Source organism: Cyprinus carpio, chromosome B3 (assembly GCF_018340385.1).
Source record: "Cyprinus carpio isolate SPL01 chromosome B3, ASM1834038v1, whole genome shotgun sequence".
Taxonomy (NCBI): domain Eukaryota; kingdom Metazoa; phylum Chordata; class Actinopteri; order Cypriniformes; family Cyprinidae; genus Cyprinus; species Cyprinus carpio.
In genome coordinates this window covers 46033118-46059649 of record NC_056599.1, presented here as the reverse complement: position 1 = coordinate 46059649, position 26532 = coordinate 46033118, and the positions used below count along the sequence as shown (strand labels likewise).

The 26532-nt window shown below is 40.6% G+C and overlaps 1 pseudogene; it reads left to right on the top strand.

The window, feature by feature from the left end:
* The first annotated feature begins 1373 nt into the window (after positions 1 to 1373).
* On the top strand, positions 1374 to 26282 carry LOC109110133 (annotated as a pseudogene).
* Positions 26283 to 26532: the final 250 nt, after the last annotated feature.

Below are 26532 nucleotides of genomic sequence, written 5' to 3'. Positions count from 1 at the left end.
ACAGGTTGCTCACGTCAGATCTACATCATCAAGCTGAGGAAGTGCGTGCTTCTAATTGACTTCACTTGTCTCCGTTGAATCCAACGGCGTCGCTGTGTCCATTTCTTTTACTGTCTATGGAAACGTCACAGTTTTGTATTGTGGTTTGAAAACGTTAGCAGGTAGCCTAGATTTACATTTAGTCATTTAGCTAAAGATCATAAAGATTTATGCTTTCAGTTTGAATAGAAATCTTATAAAGTACAGTTTGTTGATCAAAAATGCTAATTGTGTATTAACAGCTGTTAACCATGTTGGTATGCAAACGCACAGTGCATTTCTTATTTTGGTCACGCATGCGTACCTGCAGACCACTTGTGTGCACCAAATTATATTAGTGTTTTCGTAAGACTGTGTCAGAGAATTTGATGCCGTTCCACTAAAACACCTCTGTTTTACATTATAAATAAAGTCTGTCATATCAAACCTTTTCTCTGATTTCATGCTGGACTTAAGAAAAGATCACTGAGAAATTACTTGTATTTGAGTTTTTTAGTAATCTCTGGCCCTAATAAAGGTTAATTTTCATCTACAAACATAGTTCATTGTATAAAGGCCCGTTCACACCAAGAACGATAACTATAAAGATAACTATAAAGATAACGATATTAGCGTCCACACCAGCGAACGATATCTTCTGTTTATTGTAAGCGCACGCTCGTCTGCCGCTTTAAGTTCTCGAGCGCGTTACAGCAGGATGGATTCTGATTGGCTGTCAATTTTTTATCGTTCATCAGCTGGAAAAAAATCGTTTTGAAAGTGATTCCAACGATATCGTCGTTTCTTTGTCTTTATCGTTAAAGTTGTGGTGTGGACGCTGCTGTTCTTTAATACTGAAAACGATTTTTAGAACTATATCTTTATCGTTATCTTTATAGTTATCGTCCTTGGTGTGAACGGGCCTTAACAGTAAAATAATGAGGCCTACAAGATTTTGGCTATGGCACTAGAAAATGCATCCAATAAAAATATAAAATTTTCTTCCCAAACCAAAATTAACCATGGTTTTATTATATTAAAAGTGGAGTAAAAAAGTGTTGTTGTTGTTGTTTTTTTTGCCGTATTGATTACCAGTTGTATAACCACAGTTTTACTACAAATACTATGGTTCAACTTTGGTTAGTGGAACAGAACCATAGTTAATTTGTGGTTACCATGGTTTAACTATAGTAACCTCTCTTTTTTTCTTTTTTGTAGTAAAACCATGGTTAATTTGTTGTTTTGGGGAAGAAATAAATGGTTCTAAATTGTTACAATAATAATAATATAATAAATGTTTAGACATTTATTTAATCAATTATTCAACTTTGATTAAAAGGTTGAAATACTGAATAACTTGAATACCTACTTGATATGTTTGGCGTGTGAACGGGACTTTTATTTTGGTACGGCCCTGTGACGTCATAAGGCAGCGTCGCGCTCCTGCATCTGTTGTGATTCGGCTGAAGAAAGGTATGTTTTTAAAAAATGTACAGTGTTTACATCAATGCAAACCGTTGAGTGTTATAGTTTTTACAAGCGATTTAAGGGTAATTCATTAATATTGACTGTAACATTACTGCGCGTTATGTAGCGTCTGTGCACGTTGTTTTGAGCGAGTAAAGCGCGTCCACACTAGAGTATGTGAATGTTGTTTTGGTTCATCATAAACACGATTCCGAGTCAATTGAATCATTTTTTTCCCAAAATGAATCTGTTTTGAATCGCTCGATTCAGCGACGCATGCTGGACAAAACAGTTTAAACACAAACGCGTGTAATAATGATAACTTTTATTAATCCATAGCACATGTTTTGAGGAAAGTATAATCGATTAAATGTGATAAACAAACTATTACAATACAAATGCAAACATAAATGCATATGTGTCTAATTATGAAATGTCAGTAATGTGTGTTCTTGTATTAATTTGTTGTGCCAGTTTTTATTGATTTTTGTCTAGTTATGTCCTGGTTTCACAGACAGGGCTTAGTTTAAACCAGGATCAAGCCATAGTTCAATCATTACTTTTTCAGGTACTTTTAGAAAGAAAAAAAAACATTACTGGTGTACATCTTGGTAATTAACAAAGACATTGATATAACGTTATTTTAAGATCAGCAGTGCAAGTTTAATTCAGTTAAAACCACTCAGACTGTGAAACTGTATGTCATTTAATGCCATTAATTATCACTCTGAGTCAGATATTTATGTGTTAATTATTCTCATCTTAAACACGACAGATTGTCCAAACACAGAGAAACTCCTAAGATCCACACACTGTTATAAAGATGGAGTTTATTAAAGAAGAGAGTGAAGACGTGAAGATTGAAGAAACATTGAGAGTCAAACAAGAAGATACTGAGGAACACACAGGTCGGTTTTCATTCTCAGTTGATTCTTATTAAAATGTCAAGCTCTACAGAAATGCATGATATTTTTGAAGTATGTCCAGGTGTTTAAAATACTTTAGAAATTTAACTTAACTACTGTACTCATTATCTATGTACAATTACAAACCTTTAAACCTCTTGTACTTTTACTTGATTACATTTCTGAAGAAAAACTTTTTACCCCTGCACCTTACATTTTAATTTTAACTTGAGAAGTACTTATGTATTTTTTTTTTGCATTTCATTTTCTACCATCTTACACAAGTTAAATATAATACCCCCAATTACCTCCAAATTAATGAAGAAACAACATAAAGATGGTATATTTTAAATATAGTTTAATAGCATTTTTTTACTAAGTAGCCTACTGTTAATGAAAGCCAGTATGATTGGTACCAATAATGCTACTGATATCTCTATTAAATCAATTTCCCTCAATTTTAGCCAACAATTATAGCCTTTCAACATTACAGTATAACTGAAATCCATTTTTTTAACACTTAAGAGGCTCTGAAAAATATGACTTTTAATTTTAGTCTACTTAAAACAGTCTTCACATAAACCATAAATTGTATATTTATAAACTATAAAGTGAATATAAATTAATCTTTATTCAAACTACAAAAGTTAATCTGTGACTAGTGCAGTGGAGTGATTTCTCCTTTTTGGTTCTTTGATTTACATCAATGACAGACTTCATCAGGTTTCACTTGAAAAGCAGTGCTATCTCTTTAAAACCTGATGCACATGACGCGGATCTGACACACATTTGCTTTTCTCCCAGCATTTTACTGTCATTTAGACTCATTTAAGACCATGTTTATGAGGTATCTCGCCATAACCGCACATTTTAACATAATTGTGTGCGTTTTTGTCTGCTGAAGTGGCTCAGCAGCATATGTAGAAAGTCGTCGAACATGCAGCCTTTCAAACTCCATTTGACAATCAACTTTTTCCAGTCTCTGTGCTCTTACTAGAAGATATGACAGATAGCACGGTCATTATACTTGTTTAGACAAGAGTTGCGTATAGCTCGTAATCCCCTCACATAAGTGCTTGTCGGTGAGTGTCTTCCTTTTCTTTTTTGGCTGTGAAACAATGGCTCGGGCCAGTGTTGCCACCTTGTGGACAAACTAATTAGGACAAAAACCATTCGAGGCTCGTGTGCAATTCTTCCCTCGGCCGGATGAAGATGATTGGCATGCCGGATTAATAATAGCCCTGTTCTAGGATAAACCACTTCTCCTGTATTAACCTCCCTGTCGCTGATGATTTCTTGTTCGCCGTCTGTGTTTTCTTCACTATCTGCTGTATTGTTTAACCCAAGAATTCAGTTTTGCATTTAGTTATCATGGAACTTCCAAACGCTTTGCTAACTTTTAACATTGTAAGCTAATAAGAGATCACACAATTACTAACAAATAGAAAATAACAAAAATACATCTGCTGGATATCCCATATATTCTCTCATTTGCGATTAGCAGTTTCTGTGTGGCACAAAGCAAAGGTGGATGTTGCATTTGTCACAGAATACATGTGTTTTCCCTGTGCTGTATGGCCTCTTGCATCTGATGGCCTCTGTCTTCTCATCATAATTCGGTATGTGGTCAACCATATCATACTGCACTTCAGGTAGAGGTCTTGCATCCTGAACTCATGGTCTATGGGCATGCAGTTGTGGTTCTGGAGACATACTGGGTCTTCCACGTTTTGCTGCCAATGGTTTATGGACACTCACCAGACACTGGGCCACATTCATCTTGAAATGGCCCTCTTGGTATCCAGCCTGTACTCTAACCAGCTGTTGACCACAGCTAGATCAAAAGCATGTGTAATCATTCTCAGGGTCCACTTTCTTGACCGAATTTCTGTGCGGTACAGACTAACAAGTTGATTGAGCAGGTCAACACCTCCCATGGCTTCATTGTACAGCTTGACCACCTCCGGACGGGACACCTTAAAAAATCTTCACTGCTTTTTATCCCACCATTGCACTTCATCCATTGTGCCGACACCAACAAAGTTGGAGGCCATGATGACTGATCTAACCATTTGACCGGTGCTACCTTACCATCATGGCTTACAGCTTCATCGCAGCTTCCTCGCGGCATTTTTGCCACCACTTTGTCAGACTGTAGAGGAGGGTTGGCAAAGCGACAGACTCTTTGCTGTTCCACAGCGGCATGAATTTTCTTCTCAGCCAACAGCTCTGGAAGATACGTCATGAAATAATTATCAAATTACAACTTGTGGTTGGCCTCTGTAATGCGCTGTTTGAGATGGTACACCACTCCAGCTCCAAGTCCTAGCTGTGTCTTAAACTGCTCTGATACTTCCACTGTAGCTCCTTGGTGCAACATGAAATAATAGGCCATGCCACTTTTCCCACACAGGAAGTATATTTTCACCCCCCCCAAGGGTGTGGCTTGCATTTTACGTATTGCTTGACAGAGAGAGATCCACGAAATGGCACCATTTGTTCATCAACACAAAGGTTTATAGTGGAAGTTCCAAGCATCTTCTGTGCATGGCATCATAGAGAGGACGTACCTTATATAAAACATCATTGTTCTCTGCCGGCTTCTCCAAATTGTTGACCAAATGCAAATGTGACTGAAGCTGGAAGAATCTGTCATGGCACATGGTGTTTCAAAAAATACCAATGTCCATCCCGGCTTCCCAGTACATGGAAACTTTTGTCAGTCCTAACATTTCTTGTGGAATATACCAAATTCCCATCTCCGAACCAAAATGGTCTGCAACTGCGAGTTTCTGTTTGCATCAACTTGTTTACTTGCTCTTAAGTGAGGTCCTCAATATAGTTCTCCAGCCATTTCTCCCCACACACAGTACGTGTACATGCAGTCTCAATAATCACTGATCCTAATTATTCAGTCATTAATATGGAGGCCTTTATAAACAATGTAATGTTACATTCCTCAATATTTGCATCTTCAGATATTTTTACTTTTTTGGTTTTCTTGTGAGTGACGTGACATACAGCCAAGTATGGTAACCCATACTCAGAATTTGTGCTCTGCATTTAACCCATCCAAAGTGCACAGCAGTGAACACACACACACCGTGAACACACACCCGGAGCAGTGGGCAGCCATTTACATCCTTGTGTGGACAGTCTTGAGCCCAATGGAATGTGCACTGGCAAATAGCACATCTGGATCTCTTACCGTACTTATCCAGTGGATTAGTCCCTGGTAATGGTTGCTTTGGTTGTCCACTTTCCTTTTCCTTGTGGTCTTTGTTTGGTGAAAAATGCCACGTCCTGGTTCACTTGTATTCCGTTTGATGAGCCTGTCGTTTTTCCTCCAAAAATCTGTTTTAGAGCCAACTTCATGGATGAAAACTTTTTATCAAATGAAAACGTTTCATCAAATTTCGGCAGAACTTTATAACTAGCTGCCATCCTTCAACCATCCTCTGCTACTATAATAAATCAAATAAACACAAGGTTTACTCAACGCACTTTATTCCTTTCATTGCCTCTTCTCTCACATTTGCAACACCGTTCCTCTACAACAACACCCCTTTTTTACTCGTTCACTCACCTTTTAACCAGTGCATGTGCTAACCTCATTTTTAAACCGGAAGAACCTTCTTCCATGTGAACAGAGTAGGAAGGATATAACATGTTAACAGACGCTCCTCTCGCAATCCCCATGACTGAAGCACTTCCTTTAATAGATTAGTTAATGTTGGTAACAGTTTTGATGTCTGTTTCTATGTGTTATTAAACTGGGCTAACTTTCATTTACCTTTTTTTTACCATAGACCTCATGCCGCTGAAAGAGGAGCACGTAGTACCGAATGAAAAGGAAGAGAAAGAACAATATGAGACTCATCACGATTTTAAAACCGGAGAAGAATCTTTCAGTTGGCCACAGATTAAAGAGACTTTCTCACAGAAAACAGCTCATAAAAGAGGAACTGCAATTTATTTCCCCCCTTTTCACATTAAAAAGAGTTTCAATGAACATGGAAACCTTAAAGACCACAGGAGAATTCACACTAGAAAGAAGCCTTTCACCTGCCAACAGTGTGGAAAAAGATTTACTCAAAAAGTAAACCTTAACAGGCACATACAAATTCACACTGGAGAGAAGCCTTACATCTGCCAACAGTGTGGAAAATGTTTCAATAGAAAAGGAGACCTTAGCAGGCACATGAGAATTCACACTGGAGAGAAACCATACACCTGCAAACAGTGTGGAGTCAGTTTCACACATAAAGGAAACCTTAACAGGCACATGAGAGTTCACACTGGAGAGGAGTCTTTCACCTGCAAACAGTGTGGAAAAATATTTAATAGAAAAGGAAAACTTACTGTCCACATGAGAGTTCATACTACAGAGATCTGCCAACTGTGTGGAAGGATCATTCATAAAGGATTCCTTAATAGACACATGAGAATTCACACTGGAGAGAAGAGTTACTTGTGCCATCAGTGTGGAAAAAGTTTCAACCGAAAAGCAAACCTTAACAAACACATGAAAATTCACACTAGAAAAAAACGTTATACATGCCCTCAGTAGTGTTGTCACGGTACCAAAATTTCAGTATTCTGTACCAATACCAGTAAAAATCCATGGTTCTCTATACCAATTTCGGTACCAAAACAAAACGCAAAAACATGCTAATTGAACAACATTATTTTTATTAATAATGTTAAACCAAAATTAAAAGTAGAAAACCAATGCTATTCTTTATACTTAAAATTGTTTCAAGTTTTTCCACAAGTAATAAAAGTAAACAAGTTTCACCCAAAAGTTTAGTCATAGTTCTGCTGCCACTGAAAAACAACTGTAAACTGTTGTCTGTTTTTGGGTTTGCTGGTGTGTTTCAGGATCTTCCTAAGTGTGCAGGTGTAAAAGGAAAATATAATATACTTAAGTAAAGCAATGGGCTGAGTTTGACCAAATGCAACATTAGATCAGTGACACCAGCAAAAATATAACTTTTCAGTAAATAACAAACCTCAGCTTTTATAATAAATTTAGAGAAGGTTACATATATTAAGTGTATATCAAATAGATGGAAGCTGTAGTATTTGATATACAAATTAAAACAAATTAAATAGTTAACAAAGAAACTTCATTCTAATGCTCATTATATTAGCATTAGCCATGCTTATGCTAATGATTTACTATGTATATGCTAAAGGCAATGTTTATTTCAATCCGACATTCAAATTAAAATATGGAATAATATTCATAACAGAAGCACTAAATATAAAAAATGTAATTGAAACTTACCTGCTTGAACTTTTAAATCACTGTTGTTTTTTTTTTTTTTACGGAATTGGGCTGCTTTTAAAATGTTGTGTTGGGTTGATTTTTCCCTGTGGGTTAAAGGTTAGAAATATTGCATACATTACATTTGACTGTTTACTCAAATATTTTGCATTCTACCTGTAATAAAACTTTGCTAAATGTTTTGTGAAGGAGGGCCACTAGTAGGAAGCCTTTGAGCTGTGTTTATGGTCAATGTGCATAACAGTGACATTTTAGGGATGAAAATGACATATTTTGATGTTCGGGACATGGTCATTGCGCTACTTTGGGCTGTTTTTTACTAGCACGGGATGCACAGTTAAAATTATGTAATAGTTGTGATCATCATTTTACCCTCCATGATCATTCAGACTTGATCAGGTGCAGTATTACTGACACTCTGTGTCAAGTCTGCATCAAATCAAACATTTTGTAATCACAGGTAAACTGTCTGATCAGTCAGGTGTTATTCATGAGAAGTGTTCCACAAAACAGCTATGGTTTGCAGACAGTTATAAGAGTTGATGTTCCGTTAGCTCAGAGAGCTTTATTTTCCCTCCTCAATAAGTTTTGTCAGTTGTTTTGTTTATTGGTCTAATTCTTGTTTCTTGGGTTGCATTGGTTAGTCACTCAGTTAATTTTCTTGTGCTTCGTTCCCACCCTTCTGAATTATGTTGCATTGATAAGGAGTTATCACAAAGTAAGACTGTTTAGTTGTGCTGTTTTACAAACAGTGTACAGTAAATGTAAGTTAAAGGCCCGGTTTCACAGACAGGGCTTAATCTTTCTACACATTGCACGTTTTTAGCAATCCTATAAGATCATTGCTGGTCACACTGTGTGACATGGATCTAATAAACTTGGATACGACATGCATGTAGACTGTACGATGATGACACCTATTGACTCGTAGGCTACAACGCATGTTTCTGTAGAAGAATAAAACGTCATTTGCATGCGCTAGTGGTAAACAAAAAGAACATAATGAATCAAAATTTGACATTTATAGTTTTTAAGTGTGCTAAAAAAAAAGTGGGAGCGGCGAAAGTGGAAGAAATAAGAGCTTGAGGTAAGCAGTTTTATGTTTTAGCGCAACGTCGCGTTGATTTCATGTTGCATTTTTACTGGTTGGTTGGTAAACTTGCGTTGTTAATTGCAAACACACTGTGCGATGAACATGCTGAATTTCTGACACTGCCAGAAAATTAACGTAGGCTATCTTTGGTCGCAAGACTGTGACAACAGCCATCTTTGAACCTCTCTCACTGTACAACATAGAACCACCGATTAGGAGCCACGGTCACAGAAATCACCACGATTGTTTCATGATACCAATCTTTCATCTGGGACGGCTGAAAATTGTGCAGTGTGTCTCGGGCTTTAGAATAAACCAGGATTAGGCCAAAGTTAAATTAGAGCGTTTAAGTCATTTTTTATAAACATGCTTAGAAGAAACATTACTAGTGTGCTTTTTGAGACAAAACAAAGGCCCTGATCAATTTTAAGATCGGTCAATGCAAGTTTCTTTCAGTTAAAACAGCTCAGACTTGCATTTTAGTCTAGGACCAGGCTTAAGCCTTGTCTGTGAAACTGGGGTAAAGTGTCGCCATCCATAACCGGTTACAACTTGGAGTGGTGATGAGGTCTTAAAATGTATGGTAAGAGTCTTAAAAAAGGTCTTAAAAGGTATTAAATTTAACTCTATGATTCCTGTATATACCCTGTATTTACGCCAAGTTTATTATTTTTTTAGTCCTGATATGTGCATGGCAAATTGATTATGCATCTTTATATGCCCATTTTGTCAATACGCAACGTTTATAAATAAGACTCCAGGAGATTCTGGTGTATATTCAGCAGGATTCTATATTGAGAAGGAGAGGAGCTCTGCCCCCTGCACCGCGGCTGAGGGTGAGCTGGATATGGCGTGGCAAAAGGGACAAAATGAGGAAGTGGATTTTATAGACTGGGAATCTGAACTGGAGGATGAACTGCCCCCTCTCCGACGTCTCCGCTGGTCCCGTCCAGCCCTCCTTCGTCCTTGGTTTCCTCATTCAGCCCTGAAGGGGCTTCCAGTTCTCCAGTGCCTGTTCCCGAGTTAAGCCCAGGAAGGGCTCCTGATCCCCAGTTAAGCCCAGTGTTGGCTCCAGCCCCAGAGGTCACTCAATTGCTTGTTCATAGAAAGTGTCCTCCAGTGCCTGCTCCTAGAATGTGTCTTCCACTACCAGTTCCTAGAATGTGTCCTCCAGTGCCTGCTCCTAGAATGTGTCTTCCACTACCAGTTCCTAGAATGTGTCCTCCAGTGCCTGCTCCTAGAATGTTTCGTTCTGTGGCCGCTCCTTGGAAATGCCCACCCTCTCACCTGCTCCTGCCTCCTCCACCACTGTCGTCTGGTAGCCCCTCTGCTCACCCTCAGCCCACCATCATTGCGGTGAGAGCGCCGCGGGACTGCCATCCTCCAGCGTTGCCGTGGTCGGAGTCTCCCTCACCTCCGCCTCCTGCCTCCGAGGCCTGGACTCCGCCTTGGCCCATTGACCCTTCGGCTCCACCATGGCTCCTAGCTTCCTCCTCTCCGCTGTGGCCCGGCAGTCCTCAAGCTCTGCCTGGGTCCCTCGTCCCTCCGGCTCCACCTTGGTCTGGCGTCGACCATCCTGCGCCTCGGGACTCCACTACTCTGGCTTCGCCACGTCCCTCTGGCTCTGTCAGGCTCCTTCATCCTTTCGACTCCATCTCAGTCCTCTGTCGCTCTGGCTCCACCGCAGCCTCCTGGATCCACATCTCCGCGTCGGTCACCGGCGCCATCAGTTCCAACTAGGACCTCTGGATCCTCCCCATTACCCTGGCTCTTCAGCTCTCTGTAACATTTAATAAATAAAGGTTAAAACATTAAAATTGTAAAAGGTGTTTTACAATTTACTATGAATAATATTTAAAGGTAATCAGTGAATACTGTTCTTGGTTGTTGCTCATTGTGCAGCATGTCTTTCCTCATCTTAGTCCAGTGAGTTCTTTGCTTGGAAGCTTTCACTTCTGCACCTGTAAAGAGCACATAATGCAGAAGTATTTATTACTTAAGGTCTGACTGAATGCACCAAACTGAATGAAATTATATTGTATTAAAGTACATGTTGTTTGAAAGGCTATTTATTTATTGTTATTTACCCATTTAATTCTAGCACATTAAGTGGCTGTGTCCAGTATGTTTGAAATTTAAAGTGTATATCATCCTACACTGTTACGAATAAGCCTTGAATTTACCTCAGAAGAAGAATGTGACGCGGCTAAATCCAGCAATGAATCTCATTCTGAGGAGCCATTTATTTGTACTTATATTAGTATATATATTTCCCAAACTATAATGCCAGAGTAAAATACTTAAGTGCAATATTTTGAAATGATAGGCAACTTTTCATTGCATCTAAATGTTGTAGGACTTGTCTGGATTTATTAAATTTATTTTTATTAGATTTATTAAAGGGCATACTGATGCACAAAACATAATTTTTATTTCAAATTTTTTAACACTGCATTTTGTAACATAAGTGACAATTTTATTGACATTAGTAACGTTAATCAAATTACAGAAATTTAAAATGTAGCGCATTACTTAACTGCGTAACCAGGAAAAGTAATTAGAATACAGTAAGTTACTGTGTAACATGTTATAACCATCTCTGGTGATTTATAATGTATACCTAAAACACTTTCTATAGAAGACTATAAACAGTACAGTTTTCATTCATGTGATGAGCACCAGTCAGATGATTCTTCACAAAAACACAATTTATGTCTTCAAAACATAAGTTAGTCTGATATTACATTCAGTAATTTGGTGCCGTTTACTACAGAAAAACAGTGATGATCATTTGTATTAATGTATTCTTTAAATATGCTGGTGTTGAGACGTAATAAATGGAATAAACTGCTTAGATGTGCTATTTACAGATGAAGGTTTGATGAGTTATTTACAGATATGCAGTACTGAGGTGTGTTATGTGTTGTTCAGAGCTTTCTGACCCTCCATAAACAGCAATGCAACTAAATGTTCCCAGGCCCAGAAACGAAGGAAATCACATGCAGAGGAAAGCAACATGCATGCGTCGTGGTCATGACCGGACTTACCATTGGGGTTGAGAGGGCTGCAGCCCAAGGGCCCCACCTTGTAGGGGGCCCTGCCTTTGCGTGTTTACATTTGTTTGAAATTTTAGGAAATTTACAAAATATCTTCATGGAACATGATCTTTACTTAATATCCTAATGATTTTTGGCATAAAAGGAAAATCGATCATTTTGACCCATACAAGGTTTTTTTTTTTTGGCTATTGCTAAAAATATACCCCAGCGTATATTTTTTAGCAAGGGTCACAAATGTCATCAAAATGTTTTCAAATAAAGAAATAGCAATTTAATGAGCTCCTGTTTTTATAACATAGCTATGCCTATGTTATTCATGGGTTTCATGTGACATCACACAGTGGTGCGGCCACTATTTGTAGGACTGAATTACAATTCCGTCAGTCAGCTGAGCTGTGCTCTGGGCTGTGATAACAGCAAATCACAATGGATTATTTACCAAGAGATGTGGATGTATGGGATTAAATATTTATTATTTAATATGATTAAATATTTCTAGCATAGATGTGTTTTTACATTTTAGTATTTTAGTTCATAATGAAACTGGCAAGAGGTTAAATTCGCGTACTGATTTGCCAGAATACATTTGTTATGCTCCTCCTAAAGCTAATAAATCAGCAAGATGTTTTTGATCTTTGATCTAAGTACAGTTATATGAGTCTAGTTACACTGCACTAAACTTTGACGAACAACACTCCAATCTACAAACAAACAGATGAAGAAGAGGAGGAGGATGACGGTCCAGCGCATACAAGTAGAAACGTTTGTAGTTTTAGTTTCCACATTATTATTTTTATGAATGTAACAATGTAATTACTTAAATGATGTAAGAGTGAAGAGGATTTGTTTGTACTATTAGTATTATAATTCTAGAAGAACATTCTTTTCAAATAATCTCAGTTAACTAAATATAAGCTAGTTATATTCTTCCAAAAACGCAAAATTGCCGAGATGAACTTGATGAATCTTTCTTTTGTTTACAGAGGTGATGTGGGCGTTTACATGTTTCGCGTGGACGATTATCTTAATAGTGCACGATGTGCCTGGGATTGATAACATTATAGGTGAGATCAGACGGGAAAGACTGTACCTCGCATTGGTTTCATACAGAATATTTTATCAGAAACTATTTGTTTTCAACATTACTTCATTTAAAAATAGACACTTCAAGCTTTCTTTAGATATATTTGTCATTTTCGATGTCATTTTATTCAGGAAGATATTCAGAGAGACTGAGAATGCAGAAAGCGCATTCTATTTGTTTATTTTACAAAATCTAAAAAAAAAAAGTTTTGTTGATATCGGGAGTGTATACTGTCATGGGACGGTCTGCTACGCCCTCCTCTGGCTGCATCAGATCCCTCTCGCCTGAATATTAGGACTTCATTTCCCAGTGTTCCTCTGTGCAATCATCCCCGTCTAACCCTGCCTAGTTACCTTGATTACAATTAGTATCATCACCTGCACCTTGTCTTCTCCCCTTTATATGGACTGCTCCCCTCTTGGTTATTTTGTGAAGTATTGCTTTGCTCCTGGTCTATGTCGCACATAGTAGTATTATCTCTGAATCCTGTTCTATTGTTCTTTGCTGACCCTCTGTTTGTACTTATCTGAGTTCTTTACGAAAATCTGCCTGAGTTCCCTTTTGAGGCCTGCCTGAGTTTATGTCTGCGGTTATCTGTTTGGTTACGTGTATCAATAAACTGCTGCAGATGGATCTAAATGACTCAGCCTTGTCATCACAGAATACTTCACCAAGCCAAGATCCAGCAGAGTTTCATCGCCTCGCCAAGGAGGTTTCTTCCCAGGCTTCGGTGCTCGCTTCACATCAGCGGCAGCTGGTTAAACTCACCTCGCTCACAGAGGAACTCGTCAGGTCCGTTCAGGCATTGACCCCCGCAGATGGCAGCAGCCAATCAGGCACCAGTGCCCACTGTACCTGTCCCTCCGCTGCCGGTTGTGAGTACGACCTCAAATAATCCAAGATTATCCCTACCTGAAAAGTATGACGGCTCACCCTCCACTTGCAAGGGCTTTTTGTTGCAGTGCGAGCTTTATCTCAGCCAGCAGGCTCCAGAACATCGCACCGATGAGGGTCGCATCTTCCTCATCTGCACCCTGCTAACGGGAAAAGCGCTAGAGTGGGCAACGGCACTGTGGTCAGGAGGTCAGCTCACGTCCATTACTTATGATGCATTTGTCACCCTGTTCAGGGAGGTGTTTGAGCACCCAGCGGGAGGAAAGGATCCAGGAGAACTGCTGCTCGCCCTGCGTCAAGGAAATTCCACTGCAGCGGATTACACTCTCTCCTTCCGTACGCTTGCGGCTCAAACCGGCTGGGGGGAGGATCCCCTCAAAATATTGTATCGGAAGGGTCTGAATGCAGAGCTGCAGGGAGAACTTGCTTGTCGTGATGACGGAAAGACCCTTAGTCAGATCATGGAGCTTGCCATCCGGCTCGATCATCTCATCCGGGCTCGCCGCACTCCCATCAGGACCAGTCTGAGTTTCAACCCGGTGGGCATCTCTGAGGCCGAACCCATGCAGATCGGATACACCCGCCTCTCCGAGGCTGAACGCGAGAGGAGAAGGCGCAATCATTTATGCATGTACTGCGGTCAGGCCGGTCATTTGAGGGCTTCCTGCCCAGTGAAAGCCAATCCCGCTGCGGTGAGTTCCCGTTTACTCTCTTCTAAATCTTTCACTGTGGATATTTCGCTGATTATTAATGGGGAGGTTGTAAAATCGAGGGCTTTTATCGACTCGGGAGCTGCTGGAAATTTCATTGATGCAACCTTTGCAAAAACTCATCGTATTCCTCTCCGCTCTTGTGAACCCTCTGTGACAGTGACAGCATTGGATGGTCGCCCCCTGGGGACAGGGGAGCGGCAGTACATCACGCCACCTCTCACTCTCAGCATCGGCCCGCAACATAAGGAGACCATCCAGTTCTACACTATTCATTCGCCACTTCATCCTATGATTCTGGGGTTTTCCTTGGCTGGAGAGACACAACCCGCAAATTTCCTGGTCGGAGAGGAGGATTATCCAGTGGTCTTCGTCTTGTCTGAATGGATGCATGTCTGCCGTCCAGGGTCCAGAACCGAGTTCCAGCTCCTCCATGGACGTTAATCTGCAGGAAATCCCCGCTGTTTACCATGATCTGGCCCAGGCGTTCAGCGAGCGTGACGCCTCACAATTACCTCCACATCGTGCCGGCGACTGTGCTATTGAGCTCCTGCCGGGAACCATGCCGCCGCGCGGCCGAGTATACCCCTTATCTCAGCCTGAGACCGAGGCCATGAACTCGTATATTGATGAGCAGCTTGCTAAGGGCTTTATTACCCCTTCAACATCTCCTGCTTCCGCCGGTTTTTCTTTTTTTGTAAAAAGAGGGATGGGGGTCTCCGACCGTGCATAGACTATCGGGGTCTCAATGAGATAACTGTCAAATACCGCTACCCGCTGCCTCTCGTCCCAGCTGCCCTGGAAGTGCTCCGCACGGCTCGCTATTTCACCAAGCTCGATCTCAGAAATGCATACAACCTTATTCGAATTCGGGAGGGTGATGAGTGGAAGACGGCGTTTTCTACAACCTCTGGCCACTATCAATATCGGGTCATGCCGTTCGGCCTCTCCAATAGTCCATCAGTGTTTCAAGCGTTTGTCAACGAAATCTTCAGAGACATGCTCAACCGGAGTGTAATTGTATACATTGACGACATCCTGATTTATTCGGATAACCTTGAAGCGCACGTTCAGGATGTGCGGGCTGTTCTCAAGCGTCTGATCGAGCACCAGTTGTATGCGAAGATACAGAAATGCGAGTTTCATCAGACTCGGATCTCGTTTCTGGTTACATCATTAGTGCAGACGGAGTGGTGATGGATGACAACAAGGTACAAGCGGTGGTTAACTGGCCTCAACCCACATCAGTGAGGGAGCTACAACGCTTCCTGGGCTTTTGCCAATTTTTTACCGCAGGTTATTCGAAATTTCAGCATGATTGTGGCTCCTCTCACCTCTCTACTCCAAGGAGGAGGAAGATGTTTCCGCTGGTCTTCGGAATGCACGGCAGCGTTTGAAAGCTTAAAGAGAAGATTCACCACAGCACCCATTCTCCATCACCCAGATCCCGAGCGAGAGTTTATCGGGGAGGTAGATGCTTCTAACACGGGCGTGGGTGCCATCCTGTCGCAACGTCATGGCAATCCAGCTAAAATGTATCCCTGCGCTTTCTATTCTCGCAAGCTCAATGCAGCAGAGCGCAACTACGATGTGGCGATCGAGAGCTACTGGCGATGAAGGCCGCCTTTGATGAAGAGTGGAGGCATTGGCTGGAGGGGGCGGGTCATCCGTTCACTGTGCTTACCGACCACAGAAATCTGGAATATCTAGTGTGAGAGACGATTAAACGCTCGCCAGGCTCGCTGGTCCCCTCTTCTTCTCCAGATTTAATTTTAAAAATCACTTTCAGACCAGGCTCAAAGAATGGCAAGGCGGACGCTCTCTCTCGCGCCAGTTCGACAGTAATGACGAGTGTTCAGAACCCGTCCCCATTCTGCCCTCCTCTCTCTCACTTGCGCCAGTGCAGTGGGATATCATCACAGAGATTTCTGCATCTCAGCAAAGACATCCAGCACCACCGGAGTGTCCAGGGGACCGCCTCTTTGTTCCTCCTGAGCTCCGCGACCGTGTCCTCCGATGGGTTCATTGTACTCCCAGTGCGGGGCATCCAGGTATCACAGCCACCACTCAGTTTAGTCTCCAATCGTTTCTGGTGGACTTCCCTTCGGGCTGACGTGATCAAGTTTGTTCACCAGTGTTCCACTTGTAACATGATCAAGTCTTCTCACCTGAAACCAGCTTGTCTCTTACAGCCACTGCCGGTACCACGACGCCCTTTTTGTTAAATAGTGTTGGATTTTTTTAATGATTATGTCTTGTTTCCTGAGGACCTACTGCCATCAAAATCAGCAGGAATGGAGTCGTTACCTTGTATGGGCTGAATACGCTCAGAATTCCCTGGTTAAGCCCGCCACTGGACTGACACCGTTCCAGTGTGTCCTGGGATTTCAGCCTCCGCTCTTCCCGTGGGCGGGCGAGCCCTCAGATCTCCCTGCGGTAGATTCCTGGCTTCGTCGCAGTGAGGCTACGTGGAATGCCGCTCATGTGCATTTACAGCGAGCCATTCGCCAATATCAGCACTATGCAGATCGGAGGAGACGTGGGGTCCCCGGTACCCAACCCCGGCCAGTGGGTGTGGCTTTCAGCCCGAGATTTCCGTCTCAAACTACCCAGCAAGAAACTATCCCCTCGCTTCATTGGTCCTTTTAAAATTCTGCGCCAGATCACCCCTGTCTCGTTTAGGTTGGCTCTTCCTTCTCATTACAAAATCTCACCTACCTTTCATGTGTCTCTTTTCAGACCCGCAGTCACCCCCCAGGAGAGAGGAGGTCCAAGAGGGGAACACGCCGGTGCAGAATCCTCCTATTGAGGTTGACGGCGAGGTGGCCTACCGGGTGCAAGAGGGTACTGGACTCCAGACGTCGTGGCGGGGCTCTACAGTACCTCATTGACTGGGAGGGGTACGGTCCTGAGGAACGCTCCTGGTCAGGTCTCAGGACATCCTGGATCCCTCTCTGCTTACCAGCTTCCATCGTGACCATCCTGACCGACCTGCTCCCAGACCCCGAGGAAGACCCCGTCGACGTTCTGGTCCTCGCTTCCGGAGCCGCTCGCAGGGGAGGGGCTATGTCATGGGACGGTCTGCTACGCCCTCCTCTGGCTGCATCAGATCCCTCTCGCCTGAATATTAGGACTTCATTTCCCAGTGTTCCTCTGTGCAATCATCCCCGTCTAACCCTGCCTAGTTACCTTGATTACAATTAGTATCATCACCTGCACCTTGTCTTCTCCCTTTATATGGACTGCTCCCCTCTTGGTTATTTTGTGAAGTATTGCTTTGCTCCTGGTCTATGTCGCACATAGTAGTATTATCTCTGAATCCTGTTCTATTGTTCTTTGCTGACCCTCTGTTTGTACTTATCTGAGTTCTTTACGAAAATCTGCCTGAGTTCCCTTTTGAGGCCTGCCTGAGTTTATGTCTGCGGTTATCTGTTTGGTTACGTGTATCAATAAACTGCTGCAGATGGATCTAAATGACTCAGCCTTGTCATCACATATACAACTAATACTTATGTAATTTTTCAGTAAATATTAAATTAAAGAGTAACTAAACCCTAAACCAATTTTTTTTAGTTAATGATCTGTAAGAATGGGGCTTTATTAGTGCTGTTCATTGATTCGAGTAACTTTTTCGACATTTGAGTATAAAGTGTTTTAATTCTACAATATATGGTGTCAAAAAAACGTCTGAGTGCTGCCCTCTTCAGGTTGAACGGTGGCTACTGCAGTTGATTTTTTTCCTATTGGATGTTTGGGGGTGGTACGTGACGTAAGCGGTGGCAGGTGACGTATGCAGTTTCCAGCTCACCACGCCCTCGGTACGAGCTACCACGCCCCTTGGCAGTATAAAACCATCTTGTTCTGTCAAAATCACTGTAGCGTCTGCTTCACTAGCATCGTCGGATACCGATCGCGATGTGGGAGCTAAGACCGCATATTGAGCCAAATTGATATGGCTCAGGCCCTGGCCCTGTGTCCACAGACACCTCGACATCCTGTTGCAAAGCTACTTGCGTCACTACAGTCACTCTCCATTTTAGCGACTCTAACAGCAGCTGTAAATTAATCCGTTACTGCGGGTCTCAGGTAAACGCCCCACCCGCTCAGCCCCGCCCTCGGTTCGTCCCCTCTATCTCTGCTGTGTTCTGCCCACTTTTCAGCATTTTTCAAATATTGCCAGTGGGTGGAGTCAGGCTCTGACCAGGGGTTTAGTTACCCTTTAATGAAAGAACTGTGAGTTTCTCTTTGTAGTGTATTTTTAAGGTTAAATTACTTTGGATTACTTTTTTGAGTAACTTGCCCCACACTGCAAATGACACATTTTACAAATATACACTATTAAAGGGTTAGTACTCCCAAAAAAGAAGATTCTGTCATTAATTACTCACCCTCCAAACCCATAAGACCTTCGTTGATCTTCAGAACACAAATTAAGATATTTTTGATGAATTCTGACCCTCCCATAGACAGCAATGTAATTTACATGAGCAACATCCAGAAACGTAGATTTCTGTTCTGAATGTTAATTTCCAGAAATGTTAACTTGTGTTCTGAAGATGAACGAAGGTCTTACGGGTTTGGATCGACATGAAGGTGAGTAATTAATTACAGAATCTTAATTTTTGGGCAAACTAACCCTTCACCTGGGCCACTGACAATTACTACATTAAAATACACAAACTTTACATTAAGACTGGTTATACTAGTGTTTGTGTAAGACTGATGTCTGAGAAACAGATGCTGTTCCACTGAAACACCTCTGTTTTACATTATAAATAAAGTCTGTGTTTTTGTGCCTTTTCTCTGATTTCATACTGGACTTAAGAAAAGATCACTGAGAAATTACTTGTATTTGAGTTTTTTAGTAATCTCTGGCCCTAATAAAGGTTAATTTTCATCTACAAACATAGTTCATTGTATAACAGTAAAATAATGAGGCCTACAAGATTTTGGCTATGGCACTAGAAAATGCATCCAATAAAAATATAAAAATTTCTTCCCAAACCAAAATTAACCATGGCTTTATTATATTAAAAGTGGAGTAAAAAAGTGTTGTTGTTGTTTTCGCATATTGATTACCAATTGTATAACCACAGTTTTACTACAAATACTATGGTTCAACTATGGTTAGTGTAGCAGAACCATAGTTAATTTGTGGTTACCATGGTTTAACTATAGTAACCTCTCTTTTTTTCTTTTTTTGTAGTAAAACCATGGTTAATTTGTTGTTTTGGGGAAGAAATAAATGGTTCTAAATTGTTACAATAATAATAATATAATAAATGTTTAGACGACAAATTAATCAATTATTCAACTTTGAATAAAAGGTTGAAATACTGAATAACTTGAATATCTACTTGATATGTTTGGCGTGTGAACGGGACTTTTATTTTGGTATGGCCCTGTGACGTCTGCGTCGCGCTCCTGCATCTGTTGTGATTCGGCTGAAGAAAGGTGTGTTTTTTAAAAAATTACAGTGTTTACATCAATGCAAACCGTTTAATTTTATAGTTTTTACAAACGATTTAAGGTTAATTCATTAACATTATCGTAACATTACAGCGCGTTATCTAGCGTCTGTGCACATTGTTTTGAGCGAGTAAAGCGCGTCCACACACGAGGAACAGAATCGAGAATCAGTTCATCATATACACGAATTCCGAGTCAATTGAATCATTTGCTTCACAAAATGATTCTCTGTTTCGAATCGCTCGATTCAGCGAAGCATGCGGGACAAAACAGTTTAAACAAACGCGTTTAATAATGATAACTTTTATTTATCCACAGCACATGTTTTGAGTAAAGTACAATCGATTAAATGTGATAAACAAACTATTACAATACAAATGCAAACATAAATGCACGTGTGTCTAAATATGAAATGTCAGTAATGTGTGTTCTTGTATTAATTTGTTGTGCCAGTTTTTATTGATTTTGTCTAATTATGTCCTGGTTTCACAGACAGGGCTTAGTTTAAACCAGGATCAAGCCATAGTTCAATCATTACTTTTTCAGGTACTTTTAGAAAGAAAAAAAAACATTACTGGTGTACATCTTGAGACAAAACAAAGACATTGATATAACGTTATTTTAAGATCAGCAGTGCAAGTTTAATTCAGTTAAAACCGCTCAGACTGTGAAACTGTATGTCATTTAATGCCATTAATTATCACTCTGAGTCAATTATTCTCATCTTAAACATGACAGATTGTCGTAACAAAGAAAGAATGCTTGGTTAGATACACTGTTTTTTATATGGATGTTTTTTAAAGAAGAGAGTGAAGATGTGAAGATTGAAGAAACATTGAGAGTCAAACATGAAGATACTGAGGAACAAACAGGTTGGTTTTCATTCTCAGTTGATTCTTATTAAAATGTCAAGCTCTACAGAAATGCATGATATTTTTGAAGCATGTCCAGGTGTTTAGAATACTTTAGAAATTTAACTTAACTACTGTACTCATTATCTATGTACAATTACAAACCTTTAAACCTCTTGTACTTTTACTTGATTACATTTCTGAAGAAAAACTTTTTACACCTTACATTTTAATTTTAACTTGAGAAGTACTTATGTATTTTTTTTGCATTTTATTTTCTACCATCTTACACAAGTTAAATATAATACCCCCCAATTACCTCCAAATTAATGAAGAAACAACATAAAGATGGTATATTTTAAATATAGTTTAATAGCATTTTTTTACTAAGTAGCCTACTGTTAATGAAAGCCAGTATGATTGGTACCAATAATGCTACTGATATCTCTATTAAATCAATTTCCCTCAATTTTAGCCAATAATTATAGCCTTTCAACATTACATTATAATTGAAATCCATTTTTTTAACACTTAAGAGGCTCTGAAAAATATGACAACTTTTAATTTAAGTCTACTTAAAACAGTCTTCACATAAACCATAAATTGTATATGTATAAACTATAAAGTGAATATAAATTAATCTTTATTCAAACTACAAAAGTTAATCTGTGACTAGTGCAGTGGAGTGATTTCTCCTTTTTGGTTCTTTGATTTACATCAATGACAGACTTCATCAGGTTTCACTTTAAAAGCAGTGCTATGATTTTTAATTTTTTTTTTTGTTATTCGGTTTTGATAAATGTTTGATTTTCTGCCAGCATTTTACTGTCATTTAGGACTCATTTAAGACCGTGTTTATGAAGTATTTCGCCATAACCGCACATTTTAACATAATTGTGTGCGTTTTTGTCTGCTGAAGTGGCTCAGCAGCATATGTAGAAAGTCGAACATGCAGCCTTTCAAACTCCATTTGACAATCAACTTTTTCCAGTCTCTGTGCTCTTACTAGAAGATATGACAGATAGCACGGTCATTATACTTGTTTAGACAAGAGTTGCGTATATCTCGTAATCCCCTCACATGAGTGCTTGTCGGTGAGTGTCTTCCTTTTCTTTTTTGGCTGTGAAACAATGGCTCGGGCCAGTGTTGCCACCTTGTGGACAAACTAATTAGGACAAAAACCATTCGAGGCTCGTGTGCGACTCTTCCCCCGGGCCGGATGAAGATGATTGGCATGCCGGATTAATAATAGCCCTGTTCTAGGATAAACAACTTCTCCTGTATTAACCTCCCTGTCGCTGATGATTTCTTGTTCGCCGTCTGTGTTTTCTTCACTATCTGCTGTATTGTTTAACCCAAGAATTCAGTTTTGCATTTAGTTATCATGGAACTTCCAAACGCTTTGCTAACTTTTAACACTGTAAGCTAATAAGAGATCGCACAATTACTAACAAATAGAAAATAACAAAAATACATCTGCTGGATATTCCCATATATTCTCTCATTTGCGATGAGCAGTTTCTGTGTGGCACAAAGCAAAGGTGGATGTTGCATTTGTCACAGAATACATGTGTTTTCCCTGTGCTGTATGGCCTCTTGCATCTGATGGCCTCTGTCTTCTCATCATAATTCTGCATGTGGTCAACCATATCATACTGCACTTCAGGTAGATGTCTTGCATCCTGAACTCATGGTCTGTGGGCATGCAGTTGTGGTTCTGGAGACATACTGGGTCTTCCACGTTTTGCTGCCAATGGTTTATGGACACTCACCAGACACTGGGCCACATTCATCTTGAAATGGCCCTCTTGGTATCCAGCCTGTACTCTAACCAGCTGTTGACCACAGCTAGATCAAAAGCATGTGTAATCATTCTCAGGGTCCACTTTCTTGACCGAATTTCTGTGCGGTACAGACTAACAAGTTGATTGAGCAGGTCAACACCTCCCATGGCTTCATTGTACAGCTTGACCACCTCCGGACGGGACACCTTTAAAAAAACTTCACTGCTTTTTATCCCACCATTGCACTTCATCCATTGTGCCGACACCAACAAAGTTGGAGGCCATGATGACTGATCTGCTGTCAAACCATTTGACCGGTGCTACCTTACCATCATGGCTTACAGCTTCATCGCAGCTTCCTCACGGCATTTTTGCCACCACTTTGTCAGACTGTAGAGGAGGGTTGGCAAAGCGACAGACTCTTTGCTGTTCCACAGCGGCATGAATTTTCTTCTCAGCCAACAGCTCTGGAAGATACGTCATGAAATAATTATCAAAATACAACTTGTGGTTGGCCTCTGTAATGCGCTGGCTGAGATGATACACCACTCCAGCTCCAAGTCCTAGCTGTGTCTTAAACTGCTCTGATACTTCCATTGTAGCTCCTTGGTGCAACAGGAAATAATAGGCCATGCCACTTTTCCCACACAGGAAGTATATTTTCACCCCCCCCCCGAGGGTGTGGCTTGCATTCTACGTATTGCTTGACAGAGAGAGATCCACGAAATGGCACCATTTGTTCATCAACACAAAGGTTTATAGTGGAAGTTCCAAGCATCTTCTGTGCATGGCATCATAGAGAGGACGTACCTTATATAAAACATCATTGTTCTCTGCCGGCTTCTCCAAATTGTTGACCAAATGCAAATGTGACTGAAGCTGGAAGAATCTGTCCATGGCACATGGTGTTTTCAAAAAATACCAATGTCCATCCCGGCTTCCCAGTACATGGAAACTTTTGTCAGTCCTATTTTAGCTGGTAATTTCACATTTCTTGTGGAATATAACAAATTCCCATCTCCGAACCAAAATGGTCTGCAACTGCGAGTTTCTGTTTGCATCAACTTGTTCACTTGATCTTAAGTGAGGTCCTCAATATAGTTCTCCAGCCATTTCTCCCCACACACAGTACGGGTACATGCAGTGTCAAAAATCGCTGATCCTAATTATTCAGTTATTAATATGGAGGCCTTTATAAACAATGTGATGTTACATTCCTCAATATTTGCATCTTCAGATATTTTTACTTTTTCGGTTTTCTTGTGAGTGACGTGACATACAGCCAAGTATGGTAACCCATACTCAGAATTTGTGCTCTGCATTTAACCCATCTAAAGTGCGCACACACACAGCAGTGAACACACACACACCGTGAACACACACCCGGAGCAGTGGGCAGCCATTTACATCCTTGTGTGGACAGTCTTGAGCCCAATGAAATGTGCACTGGCAAATAGCACATCTGGATCTCTTACCGTACTTATCCAGTGGATTAGTCCCTGGTAATGGTTGCTTTGGTTGTCCACTTTCCTCTTCCTTGTGGTCTTTGTTTGGTGAAAAATGCCACGTCCTGGTTCACTTGTATTCCGTTTGATGAGCTTGTCGTTTTTCCTCCAAAAATCTGCTTAGAGCCAACTTCATGGATGAAAACTTTTTATCAAATGAAAACATTTAATCAAATTTCGGCAGAACTTTATAACTAGCTGCCATTCTTCAACCATCCTCTGCTACTATAATAAATCAAATAAACACAAGGTTTGCTCAACGCACTTTATTCCTTTCATTACCTCTTCTCTCACATTTGCAGCACCGTTCCTCTACAACAACACCCCTTTTTTACTCGTTCACTCACCTTTTAACCAGCGCATGCGCTAACCTCATTTTTAAACCGGAAGAACCTTCTTCCATGTGAACAGAGTAGGGAGGAAATAACATGTTAACAGACGCTCCTCTCGCAATCCCCATGACTGAAGCACTTCCTTTAATAGATTAGTTAATGTTGGTAACTGTTTTGATGTCTGTTTCTATGGGTTATTAAACTGGGCTAACTTTCATTTACCGTTTTTCACCATAGACCTCATGCTGCTGAAAGAGGAGCACATAGTACCGAATAAAACGGAAGAGAAAGAAAAATATGAGACTCATCGTAATTTTAAAACCAAAGAATCTTTCAGGTGGCCACAGACTAAGGAGGCTTTCTCACAGAAAACAGCTCGTGAAACAGGAACTGAAAGTTATTTCACCCCGTTGCACAGTGAAAAGAGTTACAATGAACATGGAAACCTTAAGGTCCACATGAGAGTTCAGACTGGAGAGAAGCCTTTCACCTGCCAACAGTGTGGAGTCAGTTTCACACTTAAAGGAAACCTTAATGTGCACATGAGAATTCACACTGGAGGGAAGCCTTTCACCTGCCAACAGTGTGGAAAAATATTCAGTAGAAAAGGAAACCTCAATGACCACATGAGCATTCACACTGGAGGGAAGCCTTTCACCTGCCAACAGTGTGGAAAAATATTCAGTAGAAAAGGAAACCTCAATGGCCACATGAGAGTTCACACTGGAGAGAAGCCTTTTACCTGCCCTGAGTGTGGAAAGAGTTTCAATAGAAAAGGAGACCTTAACAGACACATGAGAGTTCACACTGGAGAGAAACCTTACATCTGCCAGCAGTGTGGAGTCAGTTTCACACATGAAGTAAACCTTAAAGTGCACATGAGAGTTCACCCTGGAGACAAACCTTACACCTGCAAACAGTGTGGAAAGAGTTTTTATTCAAAAAGTAAACCTTAAAGTGCACATGAGAGTTCACCCTGGAGAGAGTCGTTTTATCTGCCAACAGTGTGGAATATGCTTCATTAAAAAAAGATTTCTTAATAGACACATGAGAATTCACACTGAAGGGAAGTCATTCCCCTGCCAACAGTGTGGAAAAAGTTTCAACCTAAAGGGAGACCTCAACTGGCACATTAGAATTCACACTGAAGGGAAGTCTTTCACCTGCCAACAGTGTGGAAAAAGTTTTCAATATAAAGAAGACCTTAACAGGCACATGAGAGTTCACACTGGAGAGAAGCCTTATACTTGCCCTGAGTGTGGAAAGAGTTTCAAACAATATGGAAACCTTAAAGTGCACATGAGAGTTCACACTGGAGAGAAGCCTTACTCCTGCAAACAGTGTGGAAAAAGTTTCTCTCATGAAGGTAGCCTTTATAGGCACATGAAAATTCATACTGGAGAGAAGTCTTTTACCTGCCAACAGTGTGGAAAAATATTCAGTAGAAAAGGAAACCTCAATGACCACATGAGAGTTCACACTGGAGAGAAGCCTTTTACCTGCCCTCAGTGTGGAAAGAGTTTTGATCAAAAAGTAACCCTTAAAGTGCACATGAGAGTTCACACCAAAGAGAGTCCTTTTATCTGCCAACAGTGTGGAAGAAGCTTCATTCATAAAGGATTCCTTAATAGACACATGAGAATTCACACTGGAGAAAAGTGTTTTGTGTGCCATCAGTGTGGAAAATTTTTCAACCGAAAAGGAAACCTTTACAGGCATATGACCATTCACACTAGAGAAAAACTTTATACATGCTCTCAGTGTGGAGAGAGTTTTGATCTACAGGGAAGGTTTGAAGACCACATGAGAGTTCACACTTAATTGAAGCCCTTCACCTGCCAACAGTGTGGAAAAAGTTTTACTCAAAATCACAACTAACTTTCACATGAGAAAATTACATGGCATATTTTCAACACAATCTTAATCAACACACAAGGATTCATTTGAGAGAACTGTTTTATGTCATCAGTGTGGAAAGAGTTTTGCAGACAGGAATCATGTAATAATTTTATGATGTGTAGGAAGCTCAGAAGTGAAGACTGAGAAGGGGTCTCATTATATAATGAGAAGG